We start from the raw sequence: 20603 nt of genomic DNA on the forward strand, positions 1-20603 counted from the left end.
GAATGGGTATGATTATGCTTCTTAATGGTTGAGAAAGACCTGCCCCTGAATAAGTCTCTGATGTAGACATTAATTTAAACCAAACTTTGGTCACTTTGGAAATCTATAGCTCAAAATTCAACTGCATGGGACAGAGAGATCTAAGAACAAATGTTGGAGATCAAATTTCCAAGGCAACCTTGAAGATTGTGGCATGTAGAATGAAGGAAAATGTATTATTTGATAAATGGATTGCATGGAGAGATGAATAAAGTACTTACTAGAAGATATGACTACATGATAATGAGAGTAGGCTAGAAAATTTTAAGTTTTTTTTGGAATTGAAGTACATTTGTCAATTAATTGAAAGTAGATTAATACAAAAATATCTACTGAGAATCTGCTATGTCAATTATCATAACCTTAAAATCACTACTACTTAATATTAATCAGAATTTAAATACAGAAAAAATACTTAGGGAGGATTATCAAAATGTGAAATTTATTAATTTCAAAACAATAGTGAGATAACTTTTTTAAAAATATGTGATTTACTTACTTTTATTTTTATTTTTTTGACACTGGGAATTGAACTCAGGGCCTCAAACTTGCCAGGCAGATGCTGTGCTGCTGAGCTATACCCAAAAAAAATATATAATTTAAAAATCGTTGCAAGCTGCCTTTTTTCTCTATCCAAAGTAAGTGTGATGATAATAAAGGTCATAGGAAAGATAAATATGTCCTTCTAACTTAGTTATTTACTAAAGTAATATTACTGAGAACATTATCTCAATGCCATGCCACAGGCAGTATTGAAATAATGCTCTGATTTCTCATCTTCTACGCTGCATAATGTGTTAGATTTTATTGCTTGAATCAGTAAATATTTATTAAGCACTTATTGTTGGTCAGTGGGCCCCTCTATGTGGATTTGTTGGTTCTTTCCATCAAGATTAGTGTCATTCTTCCCCCTTATAAAGAGGTGACGTTATTTGACTATTAAAGTAGTTAACATCGGAGCTTGGGGTAGAAATAGCTTCCGTACAAAGCTCCATGTATATGTCCTAGTGTTTGGTTAATGTGTCCTGGGTTATGGTATAAGTAGTAAAAATAGTCTGTGCCTGACTCTGGGCCTTTCATGCCTCCGGTTGTTAGAATTTCTAGCTAAAGTTAGCAAGTGAAAGAGAAATCTCGCTCTTGGGACCAATAATACTATCAGTTTTCAAGAAGGATCGGTGATACGTGAGCTCAAGCTCTACTTCAAAGTAACTGAGGCTGAAGCACGGAGGCCATTTGCAGACCCGATGTTGGGCCCCACTCCGTAGACATCCTGACATCTGTCCTTGCACCAGCTGCATCATCAAAGGGCAGCAGGACTGGATCGTACGCTACAGCCACTACCCTCCCTGAAACGTGTTTCTCATTGCCTTGTACCTTAGAAAGAAACATCTTCCAAAACTTGGGGAAATTACACAAAACAGACCTATGAAAGTCTTGCTCTGTGATAAATGTGTTTTCAATTTTTTTCTCACCATATATAAATATATAAAATTTGTTTCCTGACCTTGGTTTCATGAATAATTAATATGCTTCTTCAAAGCAACTCATTTTCTTTTACCTTAGAGATATTGATCATATTTCTCTCTTTTGATTGGTTTCTAGAAAGCTTAGAATCAAATTTGTGGATTACCTTTTCCAAGTGTATACAACTGGAGGGCAAATATTTTATGTACCAAACTCACTCCTGGCTTGATTCTACTTTCTTACTCTTATTTTATCTTTCCCTTGGCTTGTTTGCACATTTAAAATTCATTTTGTCTTGCATGCATGTTTATAAGTTTTGATAAATTATTTTTGCTAAAATTCAGAATACTGGTAAATAAGTAACTGAAAACTCAACAGCCTGGGATTTCTTTGCAGGGTAACAAATGTCAGAGCTCACAGAGTTTATTTGTTGAAAAGGTGAGACACCACAGCAATACAATTCTCATAATAGCCACTGGAAATCAAGATAATTTTCAGCAAGGATATTGGTAAGCAAATAAAGATGCAAGTAAGAGTTACAAGGAGAAATGCAAATCATAAGTACAGGATGACAAACAGTACAGCTGAGGCACATGTGCTCAGAGAGAAATAGCTGAGCTGCTAGGAGAGTCAGTTTTCTGCCTCCTTTGCTCATGCTGAGGAGCATGACAGTAGTGTATGAAATAAGCACATTGGAAAATTTATCCATACATTAATATGGATGTTTATATCACATACTGTTAGTTATCAGACTCCTGTAGACAAGAAGAGTCTGATGACTACCAATTTTATTTATTTTTAAGGTGATGCTTTGCCTGGAAGATCTTCCAAACACATTAATTCCAAACTTTGTGAAAAAGCAACAGCAAAACACAAAGATTATGAATTTAGATTTAACTCAAATGTCATAAAGAAATATAATCACAATATGTATGTATCCCTGAAGATTATCAATAGGTAAGTTCACCAGTTTCTGCTTATGAATTGGTGTGCTTCCATCAACCACTAAGTGGTTTACAGAGAAAGCTTCCAAGCCAGTTCAATCCCACCCTAAAATCTAGAAGATTTGGAAATAAATGGATAAATAAATAAACTTTCTACATGCCAGTATGTGTTACTTTCAAGTTCCTGGGTCAAAATATCAGACAACCGCAACATAAAGGAGAGTTTCATTTGGTTCACGATTTCAGAGGGTCCAGTCCATGGTCAGTGGGCTTCAAGGCAATGACATGGTAAAAAGGCATGATCAGGGAAACTTGTTCAATCCATGCTGGTGAGGAAAGCAGAAAGAGAAGGGCGAACCAGAGAGAGAACAATAACTTCCAAAGGTAGGCCCACAGTGGCCGCACCACAGGCCCCCAAACAGGTCACCTCTGTACCACATTCAGCTACAAACTCCTCAATGCATGAACCTGCTGATGAGTACAGCAACTCCATGATCCATCCCATGCTGGGAGCCTCACGTCTGAGCACAGGAGACTTCTCGAGGACACTGCAGGTATCTAGCATAACAACATAGTGTAAAATTTTCACTTGGAAACATAAGAAGTTGCTACTTGACAAGAAATAATATTGTGTTAGTGTACAAATGGAAAAGTTACAAGCTTTTATGATCTAATACAGTTGGCATGATGTTAAAGCAGTGTAAAACATGAAGGAAATAGACATTTATGCAGAATACTTAACATGTCAGAGAAATTTATTGTTTCCCATTTTTATAATTTATCAATTCCTAGTTTAATAAACCATTTTGATAAGTAACTATGTCTGGGAATTGTCACAGCGTTTAAATCAGGTTCTGAGCTTCCTGGAAGGAAGCTGGTAGAGGGGTCTTTATGATCCTTTCCTAGCCACGACAGCCAGGGGAGTGTACAAAGCAGAGATGCCGGGCCTGTGTTTGGAATTCAACCACCTGAGTAAAAGGAGTAAAGAAAAGGAGATAATATATGTAGTGCACATAGTAATTGATAAGCAGTTGATAATTTTTAAATAAAAATACTTGGCATATTATGCTTATAAGTGAGAGATGTTAACCATAATAATTTGCTTATTATTATCCTTACCAACTTTATTGAAACTAGTTTTCAAAGTTCTCTTAAATCAGTACAGTTCATTAAACTTAGCCCCTCTATAGCTATCCTAGACTTAAAATAATAAAAGAACTCAGTGAATTCATCAACTCTTTTAAGCAAGCAGAATTATATTCACAGTTCAATTTTGAAATTAAGAAGAACATACAAGAAGATTGATAGCGAATAAATGTCTGACATCTTTTATAACTATTCTTTATTGAAATTGTATCATTCAATCCATAAAAGGGGTTTTAGAAAACCACTTTCTCAAGTTAAATCTGATCAGATGGGAGGTTTTACTTACATTAATAAATCGAATGAACACTTTTAATTAAAAACTCATGCTATTTTCAAAATAATGCTGAAGAGTAGATTTCTGATCAATTGTAACTGCCAGATGGGAGATTTTCATAAGCTGTTTTTAATATTTCACTTTCATGAGCACATCAGTTAAATATGCTGCCTACCACGCAAATACAAATGCTATTCAATCACCATATTGAAATCATGCAATAACTTAAGTACTTTTCTATAATTTTTGTTTATAGACTTTAAATATAAGGAATGAAATTCAGTCACTGAATTAGCAAAGCTCTTCATCAAATTAAGGAAATTTCCCACAGCAAGCACACCAATGAGGGATTATGCGGTACCTGGTTACTAAGGGGAAACTGCTGAGATGAAAGTGTCGCTGATGACTAAGACTAGCAAAATAATGTACACATGCACTCTCCATAGGATTTTTATTTGTATTAAACTTCATGAAATCAAGTTTCATTGATATTAGTAATTGAAGACGCTGTGGCTATTATACAAGAGAGCCAGCATGTGGCTTATTTGCAGCCTTTAAATTTGTCTCAAAATGACATTTTGCTTTTTGCAAAAGGATTTTGACATTCATCATTTTATGATTCTCAAAATATCCCTGTTGACTTAAAGAAACTATTACTCACTGCACGTAATAAGTTGAGAAAATTGAGAAACATAGAGATTTAAGGTTTTGCTAGACATACACTTTTAGAGTCCAGGTCTGTGGCTGCCTATGGTGGTCCTGTGCCTTCCCTCCGTGTCCCACACTTAGATGGAGGTGAAAGGGTTGAACAGAGGTCAAATTCCTCAGCCGAGAGAAAAACACACCTGCTAAGCAGTGTCTCTTGGTAACTCATCACCCAGTAGTAATGAGCATTAAAACACAGTGTGTTAAGTTTCTCTGGAACTTTGTGTGCCTCACTTCTGTTTTTCTTTTTCTTTGCATTGGCTTGCATCTTCCAAATAAATGAAATCCCTAGCATGCTCTCAGGCTCTGCTTTTAGAAAGATTAAGGTAAATAATTTTATCTGAGTCATTATTTTCCAAGCATTTAGTGCCCTATGTTCTTTTCCTCTCTTGTTCCAAACTTTCCAAATCATTGCCCAAGTTCCGATGGTCACATCAAACTTTAGACAAAAACAATGCTACAATCTTAAGCTATCATGTGTAAAGCTTTAAGTGTGGGAATGCTTACTTCTGGCATAAGAGTATTTATAGGTTATGTATAGTGCATTCCACTTACCATGAAGATCGGTGCAAAAAAGGCTCAAGACCTGGTCTCGGCCTTTGTAAGACCCAATTTAATAAGCAACAGGTTAGCAAAAAGATAATATGACAAAGTGAGATTTGTGTTATCATGTATATTAAATGTGTCAAAGGTATGGGTAACAAGTAGGATAGACTATTGTAGGAGTCTTCTCACATCTAAAATCAGATCTAAAGATAATTAAACACAAACCCCAGGGAGCTATTTTTCAGGGCAAATATCATGATTAGATATTGGAGCTACACAATTTATTTTATGACTTTTTATTGATCTCCCTCCTCTCTGTTTGCCTTTAACAGGCACTTGTCACTGGAGTAAGCAAACCTTTTACAGTTCCTACACCATAATTTCTGCCCTATAGAAATTTCGATATGAATTATCTTTTCTTAGCATACCATTAAACTCAAGGAAAAATTACAGCATTCTAAATTTAGATATTAGTGACGTAATTTCGTTATGTTGTTTAAGTTCTTCAAAGAACAAAACTAACACTATCAAAATGTATTCATTTTAATATATTTGCAGTGCAAGGGATTGAACCCCGACTCTCACACATGCCACACAAGTGCTCTACTACTGAGCTTCACCCCCAGCCCTGTTCAAAATTTATATCAGGTAAATTTCAATGTCAAAAATTGGCCATGTGTATTTCACAAAGAACATTTGTTCTTTCACCAAATCAGATGACCAAGCGCTTATATTTATAAAACTGGAAAGAAAATAATCTATGACTTCCTTTACCAAGTGATATTCAGCCATCTTTCTCCTTTAAATCACTGAACTTAAAGCAATGTAAAAGATTAAAGGAGTGGGTGACTCCTCCTTCCCTGATCACCCCTCACTGTTTCACTCTGCTTAACAAATCTGCGTGTGTTTCACACAGATACATACTGAAATGCTTTTCTGAGATGAGTCAATGAACCTACTCCTTTTGAGGAGACCTCCTCACACCCCATTCCATGACAAACCTGGGTAGGCACTCAATTATTGGGACACAATTCAGATTTTATATTCACATTCACTTAAAAGATTAGGAAGTTATACTACTTCTAAAAATGCAAATACCTACATTCTTTCACTCTTGTAATAGAGTAATGTGAAGAATACTAAAACATATTACTAAACTGTACTTTTCTTATCTGAGTAAATTAATTCAAGTTTTTCAAAGTATCTTTTAAGAAAAGCATGGGCTTTTTCAATAAAAATAATTGGCATACTTAATAAAGGAACAGATGTTATCTCGAAGAACATGAAATCTAAGAGCATTCTTCTCTCACTGGGCATTTGGCAACTGCTACAGGAAGTCAGGCAGCTGGGTCATAGCACAGTAAATTATTTAAAAGTCAAATATGCTCACCTCATGTCATATGCTGAAACAAATTCCAGATGCATTCAAAAGTTTGATATTTTTGGAAGTCAAATGAAAGAAAAAGATTATATTGAATATTTATAAAATCTCCGAATGAAGAAAATGGCTCTCTATGCTTCAGCTATGTAAATAATGCATAAAGGAAAATATCAATAAGTGTTGTCATGACACTGAAAATATGAACATAAAAAATGAAATGAAAAGGTTAAATCAACTCAGAAAATGTTGTATTGGCTTAGTAACTTTGCTGCATTTTTTTGAGTATTCATATAGACCAAACTTCTGATAGAAAACTCAGAATAGAACAGATAAATGGACAAGAGTTTAAACAAATAATAGCATTTAAAAGAAAATCACTTATCAAATGTAAATTTAAAAGTGTTTAAACTTTCTAGAAGCCACAAAATATAATTTAAGTACCATATGACATGCAGAACTATAAGCCTGAGCAAGTAATACATACCCAAGATGCTACTGAAAGTACAGTCAATTCATTCCTACTCATTCCTAATAACAGGATGAGTTAGTACAATTTATGAATTCTTTTTTAAATATTTTTGTGTATTTTTATTAATGTTTTTCTAAACACATATAATTTTTACTGTACTTTTGAAAAGTTGGGATCATATTGCACATACAAATTTTTATTCCCTTTTTTTGATGATGGGTTCTTTATATGCTAATTTGTTTCATTTCTACTACTAGTTTCTTCTGGTTCATTGAAAAGAAAATTTTGTGCTATTATCTTTGTTTCTTCTTTGTCAGAGGGCATCTTCTTTGTCTGTGCCTTGTATTCTGAGCAACTACTTTGAGGAAATAACTGTTGTTATTCTCTCATTATTTTGTTATAAAATGTTTATTTTTTCATAAAATAAAAAAGTAAAATTCTTGTACCAAGAAAGTTATCAACTATCTTGTCAAAGGCATTCCTACTTCTGAGAATAACCTAAAGAAATTAACCAAACTAAAAGTTGGATATATAAATTCATAACATTAAACTACATCAAATTAGAAGCAACCTACCTTCTAATACAGTGAAAGTTTTTACTACATTATTACTGATCCACTTAGAAAATATTTGGCTCTTTTTAGAGAGAAGAAATGATAAGGCTTTTGAAGAATGAACACCATTAATAACATGATTTCTTCTTTAGGAAAATTAAACAAATCTGACTGTGAAAAGTATATTTTGAAATTATTTCTAAATTGCTACAGTAGACTACACTAAAGTCTTAGCAGTAGTTGGATTAATAAACACATTTATTACATTTGTCCTATTTTTCAAATTTTCTCTTGGGTGGTTGTCTATATCTGTATTGAAAAGTGATCTATATTTTCATAAGCAGGTTACCTTTTGAAACAGTGTTAGAACTGACATACCCACCCTTTGAGATCACAAATAGCTTGATTAAGACAAATAGATGACAAACACTAAAGGTCAAAGCATAAACAATATAGGGAAATGATGTATGATATTTAACTGAAATCAATAACTATTTTGTGAGTATTGTATTTTGTCAGCCAGATTCACATATACTTGTTGACTTCAGTGTATCTATTGAGTGCAGATATAATCTAAATTAGAGAACATAATTAGGTCTAACCTTTGAAATTTAGAAAGCACCACTATTAGTTAATCACAGCATGATGGTGGAGGCAGTCTCAGTTAAATACGAAATCCTAAGTGATGTGTGTTACATTTACCTGTACGATGTGGTATCTCAAAGCACACCCACAACTTTGAAAATCTCTTTTATCCTCGCCAATAAGGAGAGTGGGAAATTGGTTTATCCTGCTAGAGGAAGGAAGGAGAAAGAGGGAGAGAAGGAAAGACAGGACACAGAGAGAAAGAGCCCCGGATATAGATAGATAAGGAACAACAGATAGAAAAGTCAACTTCTCTCCCGTGCCGGAGAGTTCTGCGCATCGTCCTACCCCTCCAGGAGTGGCTGGCCGTTTCTCAGCCCTGAGCTACCAGCGATGGCCCTGCTCCCACCGTGAATCTACACTTCGCTTGAGCTTCGGTGTACACTGAGAACGTGCAAGTCGAATTGCTTGGTACCTGTTGCTGAAATTTGACAAATCTCATAAACAAAAGAATATAAAAATGACTGATACTGAGTTCTAAAAATGTTCACTTTCCTTTACAAAGGAAGTAAATATTCCCTAGGACTCATACGCTATCCTCAAACCCTGGGAGTCATCAGTCATTGGTGTAAACATCTCTCTCCTCTGCGTTTGCCGGCTCCAGGACCATCCGGAGAACAGCAATAATAGCTATCATGTACTGAGCCCTGTGTCCCCCGTGAGGCAGGCATTTTGCATCTTTTATCTCATTTATCTCTAGCAACAACCTTGTGAGCTCCTGGCAATGGTTCCTGGAGGGCTACGCGTGGCTCTTGATACACGGGTAGCAACTCTTTCCTCTCTGTCCGCTCGTAAAACTAATTGGGCTGCTTCTCAGAAATGCTGTGTGGAAACAATTTTTAAGGATTTAGCGTCTGCATTACAATGTTCCCACACCTCCTCTGGCAAATGATCTAAGAAAAGGCGCAAGGTGGGAAATGAGTTGATCATTGTAGCAGAAAGGAAAGACCAACAGTCTGCAGTGGACTTGGTGCTCTTGCTGTTTCCGTTGTTCACAGGTTGGGTGGTTTGGCTTAAGTCCTTTGACTTCTCTGACTGCTCCAGTCCAGGACCTCCACCTCACTAGCCAGAAAGAGCACTGTTTTAGTCAAGATCTTACTAGTTATAATGGAAGCTATATCAGACTTACTTCTGCAAAAACTAAATCTACTGTAATTATACAGGGATGTTGTTGGAAGTGGAGCTAAATGTAGAACCAGAAACTAAAATGCTGTCAAAAATCCAAGTATCTCCCTTTACAGACAGAAATCCAAAACCCACCACAAGGTCTAAATTTAAACCCTTATTTCACCACTTGTCTCACCACTGAAACTTATGGGAATGTGTAATAGCAATGAACACCACATAGGGCCCACATTAGGCATTCAGTAAGTGGAAGCATTGTATCACTGTTCTGTCATCAGAAATAATTCAGTCATAGTCAGTGATGTATTTACCCTGCAGAGTTAGGAGATATATATTGTAGCTCATTAGGTGTGCAGAAAGAAAATGGAGAAATTACTAAGAGTTCAGTCTGCAGAATCAACTTGCTTGGGTTATAATTCTAACTCAATCATCTATTAGCTGTGTGACTTTCAAATAGCTACAAGTTACAATCCCTTGTGGAGCTTAAATACATATATATATATACACACACACACACACACATTGATGTTGGTGCTAAGGCTCTATCTTAAAATACTGAGTCAAAATCACAGACAAGGGAGTGACAGCATTAATACCAATACTTTCAAAATATGGTGAAAGTCTGCCACTGTAGCCATGAAGAGAATCATTGCCATTGTCCATTCCACACAAGTGGTTCAGTGGTGCTCCCATGAGATCCCCAATAAGGCAGAGTTGGTTTTGAGCATCTCTTCTCCTCACATAATGGATGCTCTAATACCCCACAATCTTTTCCTTCTCCTCAGGGTAACAATTTCTCATAAGCTCTGTTTCAAGAGGGAAACCAGTTCTCAGAGTTTTCATCTGTATTGATAAACATCTCCATTAGCCCAAAAGAATTTTTCCTTAACTGAAATTTTATACATTAGCCAAATGAAATTTCAGACATTAGTCAAATGAAGTGTGTAAGTATTGGGAATAAGGGTGTAAGGAAACATTTCTACTGCTTCTTTATAAATTACTCTGCCTATTTTCTCAGCTACAATAAATTGTAGAGCATTGATTAGTATATTGTAGTGGGCAGCCTACCTTGATGGATACTAACTCATTTCCATCCTTTTGGCAATCTCTGGAATTAACTGGACTAATTCTGTGTCATTGTGAGATTAAGCACTCGGAAGCAGTAGAAGCACTAACTGGTGTATTTAGTAGCGGCAAAGACAAATTCGGAGGCAGAAAAATGGAAGCTCATAGAAAACATGGCTTACAGTGATGAGATTTCTATTACACATTGAACCAAAAATAAAGCCATTTTAATAGAATCATGTCAGAGGACCTATGTCTCCTGCTTTGAGAACAAATGTGTTGGCTTCCTGTCAACGTTTCCAGGACTTAACAGCAGGAGGTCATTACCCTTTGACAATGCTCAGTTACACAGACATTATCTCCAATTAAGGGCTTTAACTAAGATTTCTCTTTGATTAAACAAACTGTCATTTTTAAAGTAAATAACTACAGAAATAATTCCTTAATTTCATCTCATTGACCGGGATTGGTATGTTTACCTTTACACAAGCAGCACACCACATACATGCATCTGAGTCAACAGTGTACTTTTAATGTCCTTGAATTCTTTTTAAAGCGTAGTAAGAAGAATATTGTAATCTTTACATAAATAGTTCACAAAGACATCTTTCTCATCCACAAAAAAAAAAGGAAATAAATCCTTCCCCGTGTTAATTTAGCCAAAACATTCTGAGCATTTCACATTTCCAAAATAAAGTAAGTACAAATGAAATATTTATCAATTATACTGCTTTATGTTTTCTGTCTTATTTCAGAAGGTATTATGGTAATAATTCTGGATGATGGCCAGAAGCTTAGAGGATAATTTTTAACCTCCTTTCAATAGATACATTTATAGCTTTTAACTCTAGAGAGTGTGGTTCTTATCAGCACATAGCAGGGAAATGATTAAAATATTCCAGGCAAACTCAAACTTAGTTGTCCTTAGGTGGAAATGAAACATCATTTCTGTGCTGAAACCTCCAATTATATAAGATAGGAAGTCACAGAAAGACATCAGATTCCTACGCTGTCAGTCTACACGACAGATGGTAGCGTCTGGCAATGCCTTTTTTATAACAGAAAATATTATTATAAAAATATCCACAAAAGGTATTTTTAGTTCCTTGACTTAATATGTGTAAAAATTAGAGATCCTTTTACAGAAATTAGGGGTTTAATATTCAGCAGTCAGAGACAATAATTTCCTTTGCCATCTATACATTAACTACCCTGTCATTTCTTAGAGAACTTTTTATAATTAGAAGTCATCGAGTATTTTGATTTCTCTTTTCCTCCCTTGCATGTATTTAAATTCAGTGTAACTCTATATGGTTTTTACAACAGTTAAATCAAAGTATAGTGTATTGTAGGGCTCTGTGAATCACATTTTAGCCATCCCCTCTGTTATTACAAGAATTTCTTTATCTCCAAGGGATATTTCCTCATAGATGAAGTTTCTCGAAGGTAGAACTCTCCCGAGAGTCACACTTTTGAGTGGCATATTCTTAAGCATATTGCACTATGTGTCGGTGTAATTAGCATATTCCTCTGGATTGTGAAAAGTAACAATAGCTGACAGCTGAATATGTAGAGAAATGGCCTGTGAAACTATCTAAGAACTAGGAAATCTAGTCCTTGTGTGGAACAAGCAGGAGAGGCAGAGCTTTTGTGATCCTGTTTTGAAAATGAATGGAGGAGGTTTACTGTCCCAGGTGGCTAAGCCATCCCCACCTCACAGACAGGCACCATGTTCAGCATTTATAGTTTGGGGAGAAACAAGCCCAAGGGGCTGTGGAAAAAGAGAGAAGAGAAATGGAAATATCCCTGCCTGATTTTGGCAAAGCACATACGATGTATCAGTATAGCAAGGGAAAGGTCCCCATAGGTTTTAAAGAATCTTACTAGCTGGAAAAGGTCTCTCTGTTCTCAGAAACATTATATTGCAGCAATGTGTGTTCTCAAAGTGCCAAAGAACTGGAAGCCTGGCTCTACCTCACCAGAATGAGCAGGGAAAGGTGAGCAGACGGATCTGTCGCATAACTAAGGCAGAGATTCAGCACATGCAAATCCCACTGTTAGGTGAAAACAATAACAATAAAAGCAGAACAGTCACAATAAAACAACAAAAGAACACTATTTGGGGGAATTTTGTGAGGCTGAGAATACCTCCATAGCCCTATATACTGGAAGGCCTGTAAAGGCGTCGAGTGGGTGTCAGGTCCCTGTCAGATGGTGTGGTCTTCGTTCTTGGCTGCATACTTGTTATTCTCATACAAGTTTTAATTTCAAATTAAAATAGTGAGAATGGAAACACCAGCAGCCAAGCCCCATAGCTAGATTTCCCTTGCCAATTTCTATGAATAAAGATTATTGATTGGTGAATATTTTTCACCAATCAATCAAATTGGAGAAGTTAAAAATAGTAGACCTGGGTCAGGGGATATAGCTCAGTGGCACAAGTGCCGACCTGGCAAGAGCAAGGGCCTGAGTTCAATTCCCACTATCAAAAAAAAAAAAAGTAGACCTAAGCCCTAAAATACTGATAATGAATGACGAAGACCAAAGCAAAGTCAGTACTGAATTTGTCATCACTGACTTGATATGTGTGAGTGTGTGTGGCTCTGCGTGTTTCTGTGTATTTCACACTCATCAACTTCCTGTCTGTAGCTCTAGCATACCAAGAGTACAGCAGCTTGAGTTCAAAGGCTCTTACTATTGTCACTGTGACTCTACTCTTCATATATATTATTCATTGCAATAGATCACAACCCCTTTTCTCAACTATAGATGAACCTAACAAACCCCTACAGTTTAAGAAGCCACAGGAAATAGACAAGACACCCTCATAGCTTAACTTTCCTTTAAATTTACAAATCAATGGGCCACCATCACACACTCACTAGACCACAGATTTTTCTTTTTAAACCAAAACTTCACACACCAGTCTCAACTTTATCTTGATTTGATTGGACAGACTCTGGCCTACTTATGGCAGGAGACTCCCTCTCACAGTAACAACGATCCACTTGTACGGCCTTGTGCCGCACTTGTTTGCCTTTGGAGAAGTAGAAGCATAATACAAAAAGCTCTGGTGAAGTTCAGGGCCCTCCATATGCCACATTTGTGTCTAAATTCCACCATTAGAAGCATGTCTTACTTTCTGGAGGTTCTCTTTTATACTATGGAGGGCTCTAGGAAGTCTAACTTTTTAATTCTATACACTTTGGAAGAAAGTCTTAAACTTCCATAATCCTGGAATGCTAAAAGAATTGGGTCAAGAAATTGACTGTGGACCAAGAAACATGGACATCTTGAATCTGTCACCTGGAGCCACTTCCTTTGAGTAGCTGCCTGTGGTAGGCTCTTTCTAATATGGCATGACCCAGGGCACCCTCTCCTTTTATGAAGTAACTGGAGGATATCTTCAAAAACTACTCTGGTCAAAGTTACCCCATGAGAATATTGAACTCTGGATTTATCACTCAATAATATTAATGCAACATTTACTTCTTACTTCAACCATCATTTATTGAAATCCCCAATTTGTAAGAGGGACTGTGCTAGACACCAAGAAAAACAGGGTAATCATTCACAAGAAATGTGAGGTATAAATTAAAATGGATCTGCATCGATAACAATGCTTTACAAAGTCTGGGTGTGATGTAACGATTTCATACTATACTAGCTTATTCATGAGCTTCTTAGTTGACTCTGAGTAATCAATCCATCCTTCTTTGATTGGAAGTATCCAAAGGAAGCACCAAAAATTTTTGGGTTCAACAAACATTTAATAGGGATGTCCAGAAAGCCTATCCCAGCCTGGTCTCAGTGTGAACTGGACTATACCCAAGGCAATTGATGATTTATTCAGGTTTGAACCTCTTATTCAGAGTACTGAGAGATTTGGATTAAAAGAAATAGGAAATTAATTCCCAGTTTTAAACACTGGTAACAGAAAAGCACACACACAGTATAAGCTCTCGCATGGATAAATGATGGGTACAAAGGACAAAGGCAACAGAAACTGAAATGTTCCTCTGTTTCTAATACTATGAATGTCTCTGTTCCAACACACACGAACTAGCATTCATTTGCATATCAGATTCATAGAACTTAGCTTGCAGGTTGCATTAGTCAGCTGTCACTGTAGATAATGAATTTATAAAAGGATGGCTCTGGCTCACGATTTTAAAGGTCCTAGTCCATGGTCAGTTGGCTGCATTGCTTTGGGCCTGAGTGTACGTATTTGATGGATGAATAAATGTATAACAATTGAACACATTTAGTCTTTCAAAACCTATCTGAAAATACAAGCTTATGATTATATATTTGCTTTCACTTTTATAAAATAAGTAGAAAATTTAAACTATTAAATTGTTTATCACATTTTAACAATGAAACTAGCAGAAAGGAATGATAAGTAGGCAAGTATGTAGATAGAAATACATATACATTTATGTACATGTATGTGTTTGTATGCAAAAAGACAGAGGAGAAAGAGTAAAAGAGGTATGACTCCAAATTCAGTTTAATTTCCAATGCAAAAAGAAATGGGAAATTCCACAATGTAATATTCCCGTTCTACATTCAAACATTAGAAGTGTGCCAAATTTTGCCACTTTTTTATACAAATTTTCTGAAATCCATCTGTTTCATGATGAAATATACATTTTATCCCAGCTTCAATCACATCAGCTAAATCAGTTCTTAGATCGGAAGTTCCATGAATGTAGGAATATGTTACACATGGTCATTCAAGGTAAAAATTGTGAGTTGGGTAAAACTGGCCCTTCTGCTTGCCCTTTCTTTGTTTTCATTTGCCCATCTGGTGCCCTCACCACCTTCCCTGGGTGCCAAGTCTCCCAAGCCTCCTCATGGCCCCTAGAAAGCCCATAGTTTCCTCCCAAGCCCACACTCCCTGGTTCTGCCTGTGATATATCTGCCTCTGAGGAAACCTCCCATCAAACCCACTAATGTGAATTCAACTAAAAATGTACCCCACATTATCCGCGAGAGTCAAGATCTAGAATAAATGTAAGCGTCCATCATAAATGACTAGATAACAATATGGCACAGTGCATAATGAAATATTCAGCCTGTCATTGGCAACAAGATGGAGGGAACTAGAGATCATTTTGTTAAGTGAAATAAACCAGGCACAAAAAGATGAGAAACATAACAGGAAGTGGGGAGAAATCTCTTCTGCAAATGAGAAGGGGACCAAGAGATAGAGGGAAGATAAAAAGAATTAAGGTGAGTTATGTATACATACCAACCCCCTGCCATGAGTGTTATCACTACACACTGAAACAAACATGTAATAATGACATGTAAAAAGCACTTTCCATTCCAAAGAAACCCCAGAAAGACAAACACTGTGTGACCTAACTCATGTGTGGAATCTTAATAAGGTAGAAGTATTGGTATAGGTGTAAGTGTTGGTAGAGGTATAAGTGTTGGTATAGGTATAAGTGTTGGTATAGGTATAAATATTGGTATAGGTATAAGAATTGGTATAGGTATAAGCATTGGTATAGGTATAAGTATTGGCATTGGTATAGGTATGGGTATAAGTATTGGTATAGATATAGGTATAAGTATTGGTATAGGTATAGGCATAGGCATAGGCATAGGTATTGACATAGGGGGCTGGGCCTAGGAAGAGTGGGGAGGTGGTAGTCAAAGAACACAAAGTTTCAGTTAGATAAGAGGAATAAGATCAAGAGATCTATCACATAACATGGTGATTATAGTTAATAGCAATGCACTGTAGTCTTAGAAATTACTAAGAATAAGAGCCAGGGATATAGCTCAGTGGTACAAGCACCTGTCTGGAAAGCACAAGGTCCTGAGTTCAATTCCCAGTACAAAAAAAAAACAAAGTATAGATTTTAAGTGTTTTCACCACAAAAATGATAAGTGTGTGAAGTAATACATTTGTTAATCAACTCCAGCTCACAGTCATGTACATATTTTTAAATATATAAAGTCACAAATTTATATAGTTAAAGCATCATGTTGCACATTATAAATGCACATAATTTTGTCAATTTAAAAATTAATAAATAAAATAGCTTTATCTAATTTGACACATAAACTACAGTGAATGTTTCAACAGCTTAAAAGCTATAATCATTCTCATGTGGGCTATTTCTCAGTAAACAAAGTGTCAATTTAGCGCTGACTTGGCAATGGCTAAGTTCACTAGATGAGACACCAAAGATGCACAGCAGATTTTTCCCCCTTCTTGAGGACTTTAACACTGGATGAGATAGGAAGGATGTTGCAAATCTAAAACATTTTGAGGTAGAGCTAACTATTCAGGTAATTTCCAAATCTGGAAAGAACACGAGCAAAATCATAGAGATAGCAAACAAAAGGTCCATTATAGAGACATTTGGGAACTGGAGTATTGAAGGGGACATCCTCTTGCTAGTTGGCTTAGCAGACTCCAGCAGATGGAGAAGAGTGGAGGTCATAGCCGTCAGAAGAACGTGGCATAGTACAGTGAAAGCCAAGCTCTGGTAGGTTGAGTGGAGTGTTAGTTTCTATTCCTGGCTACCTTTTAGAGATTATAGGGAAATCTCCTTTTCCTTACATTTCCTACTTCTAGAACTTCCCACTTACTTTGTCCCCTAAAGATGTCTGTCTCAAATCCCTGCAACATCTAAGTAGTTTTGCCTTCTCTGGAAAATGAGGCTTTGCAGATGTGAATAATTAATGTGGTTGATATGGGGAGATTATCCTGGATTAGCTAAATGAGGGCTCAGCAAATAATTTCATATTCATTTTCATTAATTCTGAATTATGATTCTTCTGAAGCCCTTGATATAATTGTAATGAAAATGTCATTATTAGTATATGTAACTTCATCACAGTGGGTAGCAATGACCTAATGGGTAACAGTTCCTAGAATGCAGGAATTTTTCAGCAAATCTCTCTTCAAGTGAACAGAACTTGATGGTGCTTTTGTTTTCATGTCATGTGGAAAATGAAACACAAAGAAATGAAGTAAGCTACTAAAGACCCTAAAGTTAGTGTGTGACAAAGTGAGGATTTGAACCTAGGTCTCTCTGACTCTTCCGTGCTAGCTTGGCAAAGTTCAGGCATTTGTGATCTTAGAATTTGATAATGATCTTCCACCCTAGGAAAATTATTCCCTGACTCTCTAGTACATTTTGCTTCCAAATCATGCAGAAAAGCTAGGAAATGAGTAAGGGCTGACAGAATGTTTCACAGTTTGGGATTTTATGGGAATAAAAGCTCATAGAAAAAAAAATTGTTACCTTTGCCTGTTATAGGAATGGTTATATGGAAGCCATCCCTTCTTAGAAGTCTCCTCCGTCACTGTCTTTGGAAAGCCTGCTGTGATTCTCCTCCAGCTTCCCCACACAGTCCTCCTTTCAGGGAGAGCTAGAAGAGACTTTCAATCACCTAATGATCTCCAGTTGCAGCATTCTGGACTCAAGGTGTGGCAGTTAGGGTGGAGTTTCAACTTGATTTACTTTGGGATCCACTCAAATGGAGTACACTTCTGGGTGTGTCTAGATGCTCTTGTCTAGGTCCTGAAGGCATGACCTTGGGGTCTCTGGCTACCCTCGCCCCTTCCACACTGGCACTCTCCCTGCTGTACCTCCTTATCACAATGAACTAACCAGTTTGCTTCACCATATCCTTCCTCCATGATATCTCTGCTTTGGAGCCAGCTAACCATAGACTGAACCCTCTGTGCTTTGCTCTGGGCCTCTTCACTGGACTGGCTAAAACTTTGTTAGGGTGTCACTGTACTCTCAGGCATTCTACCCAATTCTCCTTTCCCTCCTCCTTTTGCAGGGATCACACACGCACAGTCTTCCACAATCTTTGCATTGTTCCCTTTTCTCTTGACTGTACATTGTTCTCAATGAGTTTTTTTCATACTTGTAACCCAATTTTGTTACCTGGTTCCAAAGCACTTGAGCTGACACTCATAAGAACAAGGAGTGCAAGCTCCGGGGTTAATTGCCTTATCAAAGCAAGCCAAGACACTCTTTAAGGTTTCTACTGTGTCTCCAATGCAAATCAATTGCTGCTGACCAGGATTCTTTCTGTTCAGCAGGTGGCCACCTAGGCTGCATAGTCAATGTTGTCCCATCATGGCATAACAGAAGAGCAATGCTGGTGGCAACAGGATAGAAAATTATCTATAAATACTTCCAGTGTCTTTGCCAGGAAAGCTGGTGTGTTCTGTTGTTTCATCATACCTGTAGAGAACAACCTGTCCCTCTATTTCCATATGCTGCTTCTGAGAAATCAAACCTGTGTTCCCTCCTAAGCACGTTTTCAGGCTCTGCCTGCATTAACATGGCTTGTCCCTCATTCCCTGTAACTCTCTAATGAATTCTGAGCCACCAGAGGAGATGTCCTACCCAATGCTGTATTTGAGGTCATTTTTAGATTATCATTTCTCTCCTGGAAAAGAAATTCTAATGTTATTTTCAAAACTAAACATGCCCATAAACATGTGGCTTTGTTTTACCTGAACCATTTTCTAGTTCTATTATAAACTTTTGTTTTTCTCTTGCTTTTCAGTGTGGCATATGTGCTTTTTTTTTTAATACTCTGTTAAAGCAACTTGACAGTTGGTAGCTGTCTGGCTGTTTATTCAACATATGTACCACTTAATGCACAGGTCTCAGTGATAAGTCCCCAACGCCGGTCCAACTGGGATAAAAGTCAATAAATAAGAGCTTCACAGGAAGTACATCTACTTGGGGAGAGTTAAATATTTGAAAGGTGTTTAGCAGTTAAGATTTAAACCTAATGTCATAAGAATTTACAGGGTCAGCATCTGCCCCAGCATAGCACATTCTTTGGATTTCACTTCAGAGCTCCATACGCCAGGAAATCACCTTTTTAATTAGATCTCTGTAGCCTCATTCTAACTTACCACTGTCACAAGTCTTGGATAAAAATCTATTCCCAAGAAACCTTTCAGTTAACAGTTAGCTGAAGGTTCTTACAAGAAGATATTGAGACAGATTCTCCCCAGATTGCCAGTGATTTTTAAATTAGCTGCTCTGGAAAGTGGTGGGTGTGGTGTTATTTCAACATCCTCATATGCTACCTGAGCCTTTTCCCCAGGCAAAGCAAAATGTATTCACACTAGTTTGCATTTCTGAAAATGGAATTGGTCTGGAAATTCTGGGTCCATTCTCTTCTATCTGGACTAGAGGATGAGATAAAACACAGAAAGCTCACCCAGCAGGATGGCGAAAGTATGCAGCCACTAGACAAGTAAAGCTACTCAGAATTTGGAAATCATCTTCGAAAAAGGAGAAAGAAAATGAAGTAGTTAAATGTGAGGACCAGTTTTACACCAAATCTGTTAAATAAACAGATGTCATTCTCCCAAAAACCCTAAAGGAAAGACATTTTTAAGACTTTCATTTTTTTAAATGACAAATAACGGAGGCTGAGTGAAAAAGCAACTTGTCCAAGGTGACAAAGATAAACACCAACACAGTCAGGCTTAAGCCTCACTGTGGATAAAATCCACCTCTGATTCTTAACCAGTGGTGTACTGCCCATTAACAATACCAAGTACAAGGAAAGTTTGGATTTAAGATTTTTGCAGAAATGTTGAGGTGATTCCATCTGACATGAGGGTTTTTGACCTTGGAATTAGCCTAGAGTCCAGAAATAAGTTAATTAGCAAAGCACCAACTCTCACATTCTCTGTATCAAACAAAAATGTTATCTTTTCTAGACCCCTGGAGTCCTCCTCTCCAAGGCTAAACTCCTATCAGTGAGACCCAACCAAGCATTTTTTCTGCGTGTCTAACTCTTTCTCTTGGCAGCCACCAGAGCCTGGAGTTTTTACCCTTTCCTTCTTTTTCTTAATTGGAATGGAATGTCTCAGCCAATAAACGTGTTTGAGACATTTTGCCAGTTAGTTCTGTCAAACTGACTAGATTACAGGAGAGATGATTGGATGGTGAGGGCGCTGACCTTATGAATACGTTAACCCACTGATGAGCTCAGAGCTGAAGGTGGGTCCTAGTTGGAGGAGGTGCACCACGGGGCATGACCTTGGGACTATCCCAGGCCTACAACCCCATCCTCTCTGGCTCTTACCCTGCTCCATGAATCCTGGATGCTGTGAATTGAACAGCTTTCTGCTGCCACACCTTTTTTTCCATGATGCTTCTGACCTGGGTCCACCCAGTAATGGGCTGAAGTCTCTGAAACTGTGAGCTAAAATGAGTTTCTCCTCCTTTAAATT

The sequence above is a fragment of the Chinchilla lanigera genome, unplaced genomic scaffold (genome assembly GCF_000276665.1).
Source record: "Chinchilla lanigera isolate Chin_1 unplaced genomic scaffold, ChiLan1.0 scaffold00017, whole genome shotgun sequence".
Lineage (NCBI taxonomy): Eukaryota > Metazoa > Chordata > Mammalia > Rodentia > Chinchillidae > Chinchilla > Chinchilla lanigera.